Genomic DNA, 8168 nt, shown 5'->3' with positions numbered 1-8168 from the left:
AAAAACTTAAAAATTAAAATCCTTCGTGACATAGTTATGTCACTACATCTATTAGTTCGGAAAATTAAAAAACTTAAATTTGGACATGTTTTGCAAAAAAGTGTTACAAAAAGTAAAACGGCCATATCTTTTGCATATGATGTCGAAACAAACGCATAATATATCAAAACAATTAGCACGAAAATCCGCATCCGATTTGGACGGCCGTAGGCCTGTTTGAATTTTTTTTGAATCCTCAAATTCTGAAAGGAAAAAAAAGATATGCTCAAATTTCTGTTTTTTTGGATTTTTGTTAAATCTGGTCAAACTATGGTCAAACTACTTATTCAAGAAGTATTAGTGGTACTAAATACTTATTCAAGAAAATTAATGTTACTAAATAATTATTTCAGTATTTTGAATTTTGGTCAAATCTGGTCAAACTATGGTCAAACTATGGTCAAACTACTTTTTCAAGAAATATTAGTGTTAGTACATAATTATTGTTTTTTAGAATAATAGTTTCAAACTCAAACAGTGAAACGTGTAACTTCATGCTCAAGCTAAACTCCTGAGGGTTAATAGGATTGACATCTTACTATTGTCAGGAAAACAACAAGTGCGGACTTGGAAACGAGGGAGAATAGAACCTGGAAGTTAAGTGTGCTCAGGCTGGAGTAGTGAGAGGATGGGTGACCGACCGGGAAGTTAGATGATTTGAAACGATGAGGGGTGATTAGAGATTAGAGGTTAAATTGAGCAGTGATGAGTGATGATTAGAGATTAAATAGTAAAATTATTCAGAAATTTTAAAATAAAAAAATAAAATTTCATAAAAATTAAAAATTTCTTTTAGGCCCGATTGGTGTGGAGCTCCAGACAGCGGCCACGTGGAGGACGTTTAGTCCTGATTCGTATAAAAACCGGGACTAAAGGTCCTCTAGAGCGGACAAATGGATCTTTTTCTACTAGTGCGCGACCTCGCCAGTACCCTCCCCCGCCAGCAAGTGGTCGTCGGCAGTGCCCTCCTCCCTCGCGCCGGCCCCCGCACCCTCCCCCGCCAGGAAACGTTCCACGACAGAGTCGACGGAGGGGTGGCCGAAGGAGAAGACATTGCTGCCGGGCGAGAAGGCGAGGGCTGCCACCCGGGCGCCGGTCAGGACTGCCAGATCGGTAGCCTTGCGGAAGAACCCCACGTGGCGTTTGGAGTAGCAAACGTGCCGCGCATCCTCCTGCTCGATCTGGCGGATGACGGTCTTCTTCCGGCCGCTGCCGCCTCTTCGGTTGGGCGCCGCCATTACTCTCGCTTGGTGGCTGGGCTCTGAAAGGGAGGTGAGGAGTGTGTGGCTACGTCTCAGGCTTGGGGTGGTTTATATAGCAATCGGAGCCATGTACATTAAAACTCGTTATTGGAATCGATATGCGCTGAGCTGTATGCATTAAAACTCACGCGTCAAAGATAACTACGTACTCTGTGACGTACATTAGTAAGTAATTCGTTCGCACCAAAAGAAAATCGGACGTGACAATAAAAAAGAAAGATCGGGACTTTACAACAATATGTCCATGTATATATTGTTTGACGCACAAAAGCTAGCATTCCTAACCATGTATACATGGGATTCTATAAAAAAGACAATGTAGTTGGGAAATAATTTATCTTTTTCCGGGGCACATTTGTTACAACACAAAATATATATATGCGTGCCTCCGATAACCATAAAGAAATGGCACATCTACGCACTCGCCACATCAATCACCATCAAGTATATGTTAGCGTGATATTTCCCAAAATAATTAATGAGAAATATTACGCTAACATCCTATTTGTCTGGGTGAACAGTTATGGGTCTTTCTATATCACATCTAGATGTGAGATAATACCTCACACCTAACATGATATCCTACATTAACATATAAATAAAAGGCCCATAGTCATGTCACATCTTAGTTTTGTGGCCCTCTTTATTTGATTTTTTCTGTCGTTGTACTACATGCAAAAACGACAGAGAAATGGTCCGATCGCCCCTAGCTGGAGTCTGGTGGTGGGATGGAACGACTAATCAAGCAATTAATTATGTCCACCAAGAAGATAGTAAAGCATTGTGTTTACATGGGTGTTTTAGAGTATACTACAGGATCAGGAGGAAGTAAGGTTGGTTAGTCAAAATAAAATCCAGTTGCGAGTCTAAGGTGGACTTACAACTGGGACAAAACAATTGGGTCTTAGTTGCGAGTCAAATGTAGACTTGCAATTGAGACAAAAAAAGATCGGGTCTCAATTGCAAGTTGAGAATGGACTTAAAACTGGGACCAAAAAATGGTCGGGTCCCAGTTGCATGTTGAGCATGAGCTTGCAAGTGGAACAAAAAAAGTTCAGATCCAGTTGCGAGTCTAGGATGGACTTGCAACTAGGACGAAAAGAAGGTTGGACATCACTTGCGACTCAAAGGTGGACTTGCAATTGGACAAAAAAAAGACCGGCCCCAATTGCAAGTCGAGGTGGACTTGTAACTCGTACCAAAAAGATCGGACGCCGGTAGCGAATTGAGAGTGGACTTGCCACTAGGACAAAAAATAGTTAGACATCAGTTGCGAGTCAAACATGGACTTGCAACCGAGATAAAAAAATCGGCCTTGTTTGCGAGTCATGAATGGACTTGCAACTAAGACAAAAAGACTGAACTTCAGTTGCGAGTTCGAGATGGACTTGTAACTGAGACAAAATAATAAGTTCTAGTGCATCACTGGTGTGCTCAAACATTGAAGCTCTTGACATCCGCTTCGCAATCGCTTTAAAATAAATAAATAAAAGCTGAGCACCGCAGCCCAACAAGGTGGCGTAGCTGCAGCAGAAATTAACATAACCAAAATGACAACATGCCAACATGCGTAGACACAAGAGACGGGCGAGTTGGAAACAGCGTAACAACCGCTTCACACGAGCCTGTGCGCATAAAAAGTGTGAATCATCGAATGGTCCTGGACTTAGATGTGAGATAACTATTTCACATCTAGATGTGAAATAGCAAATCTGTTCAAATATATTAAAACAATTACACTATGTTTAGCATAGTGTTTGGCCATGTCAAAACAAACCGAGGTGACGAACCACTTTTTTGCTGTAATAAATGGAGCACCGGTACAGGGAGATTGCATATATGCATCCAGATTGAACATCCAAATCATCGCCTAGATGCATGATGCGTACAACCAGAGATGGCAGAGCAGCACTCTCATGTTATGGCAAGATAATTGGAGAGAGACCATTCTCAAAGATAAATTTCCTGAGTTGTTCTCTTCTGCTATTCAAGAAGTCGCACAAGCCTACCAGCAATACCAAAAATTGATGTTATTGCTCCAACAGTACAGCTCAATGTGAAATCTGATAAATGGGCATACCCATGGAAACTGGAAAGCACCTAGTTATTCATCTCTACTGTTACAACGGAGTTTGTTCTGTCGCCTCCCTCCACCCGGGTTTTTTCTCCCAAGTTCCCCTCCACCCTTTGCATGAGCTCTACCATAGCCGCAAGGTTCATGCCTGAAGCCTTGAGAAAGGCGACCTTGTTCTTCGGCGTGTTCAATCTGCCAAGAATTCAAATAAGTTGACGCTGAAGCGGGAAGGCCCTTATCGGGTAATACGAGTCGCCAGGCACGGCGCAGTCCGCCCGCAGACCGAAGATGGCATTCCAGTGAGCAATTCCTGGAATATCATACAAAGGATTTTTTCCTTTCACATCACTTTCACTTGGAGTGTTTGAGTTCAAAGTTTCCCAATAATTCTTCAGGAAAAGGACTGAGTCTGAAACCTTTGCTATACCTTTGTTATGCACAATGTCATCTCTAAGATGCCAGGAACGCCATAGTACCAAGAGCAGTTTTTCTCGCATGTCTCCATAACAAAGACTGAGTGCATTTAGAAGCCAGTCCGGGTCACGGGTAACAAGCGACATTTCACTTGGCAAGGCCCAGTGCTCTCTCATATTCTCTGGAAGAGCTTTAGCTTATGTGTAGTTCAGAACAACATGTTGAGCATCCTCTGTGTCTCTGCCACATATATTGCATATGCCATCAATTTCGAGTGTTCTCCTTCTTTTGTTCTCTTTTGTGGGTAGAGAATCAGTGGCAATTCTCCAGGCCACAACACAGATTTTGTGAGTGATGCTTGATTTCCAAATCAAATTTCATAGATTTTCCCTTCCGGTATCGACATTACTTGATGATCCAGAAGTTGTTCCCTTCTGCTTCAAGTACATGCCCAGCTTGTAGGCACTTCTAACCGTGAACATGCCATTTTTCTTGCAAATTTCCTCTGCATCAAATCTATAGAATAGTTGATTAATAAGTGGAACATTCCATTCTCTAGTTTGTGGCAAAATTAGCTGATTAACCCATCTGATTCGGCTACGAGTTCTGAGAGATTTTACCATGAGTCCAGATTGCCTTGGGATCCAATTATCCCTGAGAACTTGGATACTTTCACCATCCCCAACTCTCCATACAACACCTTTTTTTAAGAGTTCAAGCCCGAACTCGACCCCTCTCCACACGGGGGATGCATCAGACGCGAAAACCTTGTCCAGCAAATTGCCTTTAGGATAATATTTTGATTTCAAGAGTCGAGCACATAAGCTATCCAGACGCTGAATCAAACGCCTTGCTTGTTTTGCAAGGAGAGCTTGGTTGAACATTTGCATGTCACGGAGGCCCAGACCACCTTGACATTTAGGTTGTGTCATTTTCTCCCAAGACATCCAGTGGACTATTCTCTGATTTTTTTGTTGTCTACTACGTTTCCCAACACACCTTTCCCATCAGTTTGAGCTTTAGGATGAACTAGCTAGTGCGTGCAGTTTTAAAACAATTCCCAAACCCACCAACCAACCGATCAGTCCTACCAGTAGGCAATAATCAGGTCTAATACAGATTGAATCTTACTGTTTAAAGTTGTCCATGTACTGCTAGTATAGTATTGTACATACTTGTCTAGATAGCATGCCATAGCACGGCCCTTACTACGGCCAGCCTAGGGCCTTTTCTCATCTCCACAAAAAAGAAACTGAATGATCCAATTGTAGTTTTCAGTCGATTGACATAGCCAGTGCCATTTATTAATACATGCACTAACAAAAAGGGTTGAATGATCTTAACGACTAAAAATTGTGACCTTAAGTGTGAAAAATTACAATATGTGAACAACTAAAAATCATGAATCTAAGCATGAAAAAAAACATGATCTAAACAGCTAAAAATCATGAACTTGGTACTGTTGGAGCAATAAAAATATTTATCGTCCACGGGAAAATCTTTGACATAGACTTGTTCTTGAATAGCAAAAGAGAACAACTCAAGAAATTTTTGTTTGCGAATGGTCTTTCCCCAATTATCTTGCCATAACATGAAAGAACTGCCCTGCCCTGCCCTGAAGTGCACTTGGCTACCATCTTAAAATCTAGCATGAACTGATAATGCTTTTCAACCAAAAGGAACCAGCAGGCATGTTGCAATGGCTTCGGCCACGCCCCGAGTGACAATTCCTTTGAAATGATCTTTTATCCATCTCTAGTTATATGCACCATGCATTTAGCTGACGATCCATCGACCTATCTTGATGCATGTATGCAATCTCGTTGTTCATGTGCTCCATTTATAACAGTATAAAAAAGTGCTTCATCACCTCTGTTTGTTTTCATGTAGCCAAACATACACTCTGCTAAACAATATTATTTTAATATATTTGAAAGTGTTTACCCAAACAAGAATGCAATTATTAATTGGAGAATTCATGCTAACATAGACACGAGGCCCTTCCTAGTGCTCCATGATGTACATGTGCTTAGCATGCCATATAGGCAAAAAAAATCTAATGTGGCATTGTAGTTAAGAGGAGAGAGAATATTTTCGTGACCCCAGAAAGAACCAACTCCAAGCGCGCGAACTTGTGCAAAACACTTACAGGAAAGAAGTTTGCCCTATGCATGAGAGAGTTTGGTTGTTAAACAATTAAATGTAGAAAGCTTAGCAACAACAAACTAAGAACCTATGCATTGTGAACTTCCGTTGCTTAAATATTTAATGCTCTTGGCACCCATCTAAGCACCAATGCATTGGAAGTAGCCTGAGGATTATTGGTGTTGTGCGCACGAGATCGTACCGCCCGGTGGTGTAGGTATGACATTTTGAAGGCGATTGAAGGCACAGATATATGTTCCATGTGTTGTATCAAATATGTGCCCAGAAAAAATACATTATTTCTCAACTACTACTTTCTCGGTCCCAAATTACTCGTCACAAAAATGGATCAGAAGGGATGTATCTAGAACTAAAATACATGTGGACACGTCCTTGTCTAAGACAAGTAATTTCGGACGAAGGAACGCTTGCTTTTAATCCTCAAAGAAGAAGAAAAAGGAGCACTTGTTTTTGTGCGTCCAACAATATTTTTTTGCCACGTCCCGATCGATTCAGCTTAGCGCATACCAAATCGCATACAAAAAAAGAAAAAAAAAGGACAGCTTTCTTTTCGGGTGCGAAGGAATTGTTTCTAAATATGTAGCTCAGCGCATACCCAATCGTATCTCATTGCCTATCACCAGTTTTAATGTACGTCGCCCAGCCAAGCTATATAAAGCCCCCCGCGACCCCGAGACGTAGCCAGAGCCACTCCTCTACCTCCCTTCTCTGAGCCTATACACCGAGCGAGCGAGCGAGCAATGGCGGCGCCCAACCGGAGAGGTGGCAGCGGCCGGAAGAAGATCGTCATCCGCCGGATCGAGCAGGAGGATGCCCGGTTCATCTTCTACTCCAAGCGCCGCCAGGGGTTCTTCAGCAAGGCCACGGATCTGGCGGTCCTGACCGGTGCCCAGGTGGCCGCCCTCGCCTTCTCTCCCCGCGGCAGGGCCTTCTCCTTCGGCCACCCCTCCGTCGACTCCGTCGTGGAACGCTTGCTGGCGGGGGAGGCTGCGGGGGCTGGCGCGAGGGAGGAGGCCGCTGCCGACGACCGCTTGCTGGCGGGGGAGGGTGCCGGGGAGGGCGCTGCCGGTGAAGACGAGAAGCTCGAGAAGCTGCAGCAGGAGTTCGACGAGCTGCGCACGGAGCTGGCCGAGGTGAAGAAGCAGACCAAGCGCACGGACAAGGCCATGGCAAAAGAGCGCTCTGCGGGGGACCAGATAGCGGCTTGGTTCGACACCAAGGCGCGGGACATGGGAGACGAGGACATGGCGGCCTTCTTCGCCGCACTGATGCAGGTGAAGGACGCCGTCTCCGATCGCGCCAACCAGGTTCTCCTCGAGGCAATGCACGCCCACATGAGCCGCATGGCGGAGGTGGCTCCGCCACCGCCGCCGCCCCAGATCTTCGGTGGCAGCACCTTCGAGTTCGGTAGCAGCAGCGGCACCGCCAACGACGGGATGGAGTTCCAGTTTCTGGCGCCTCCGCCACAGGAGCAGGGGTTCGAGGCCGGGATGGATATGCAGCAGATGGTGATGGCGCCGCCCCCTCCGTCTCACGTGGTCGCCGCCGGGATGGATGTGCAGGACATGCCTCCGCCGCCGGGGTTGGCCGCCGGGATGGATCTGGAGCAGATGCAGATGACGATGCCTAAGCCGCCGGGGTTCGACGCAGGGCTAGACAAGGAGATAGATCAATGGCTTGATGTGATGCTGCCGCGTCCGGAGTTCACTGCCGGGATGGAGACGGTGCAGGCGTGCAGCAGGGGCTCCATCAACCGAACGCCGGCTTCCCGTACTGAGATCCAAACCCAGTCAGAGCCCGAGTCCAGTGCATGCAGGCATGCATATAGACACTAGTTTCGTATGCCTAGTTTACATATGCATCTTCTACTTAAGTCTTCGCGTTAATTTTTTGTTTTGTTTGAAATGAAGTCGTTGCGTCAATCTTTGGTACATGCTCTGCATCTACCCTGGATCTGGACGAAATTAAATATTTCGTCAATATTTTTATTTGCTCATTTCCTTTCCTTATCATGCATTAATGGGTTGTAATCTGTATTGCACCGATATGAATGAAATACAAAGGTCGATCTGTGCTGGATGTACATGTATCTATTAATTACTGTGTATACTATTACTAAAATAAGGGATTACCGAGCTATCACATGCATTCACATAATCTACAATTTTGAGACCGTTTATCAGATTTTTTAATGGCTGAGATTTAAAGATTCA

The 8168-nt window shown here is 44.5% G+C and overlaps 2 pseudogenes; one reads left to right on the top strand and one right to left on the bottom strand.

The window, feature by feature from the left end:
* Nucleotides 1-1277, bottom strand: part of LOC119280345 — a 3055-nt pseudogene extending 1778 nt beyond the window's left edge.
* A 5418-nt stretch (nt 1278-6695) lies between these two features.
* Nucleotides 6696-7870, top strand: LOC119282740 (annotated as a pseudogene).
* Nucleotides 7871-8168: the final 298 nt, after the last annotated feature.

Source organism: Triticum dicoccoides, chromosome 3B (genome assembly GCF_002162155.2).
Source record: "Triticum dicoccoides isolate Atlit2015 ecotype Zavitan chromosome 3B, WEW_v2.0, whole genome shotgun sequence".
Lineage (NCBI taxonomy): Eukaryota > Viridiplantae > Streptophyta > Magnoliopsida > Poales > Poaceae > Triticum > Triticum dicoccoides.
The sequence above is the reverse complement of the archived record's forward strand: the minus strand, read 5'-3'. Positions and strand labels throughout refer to the sequence as shown.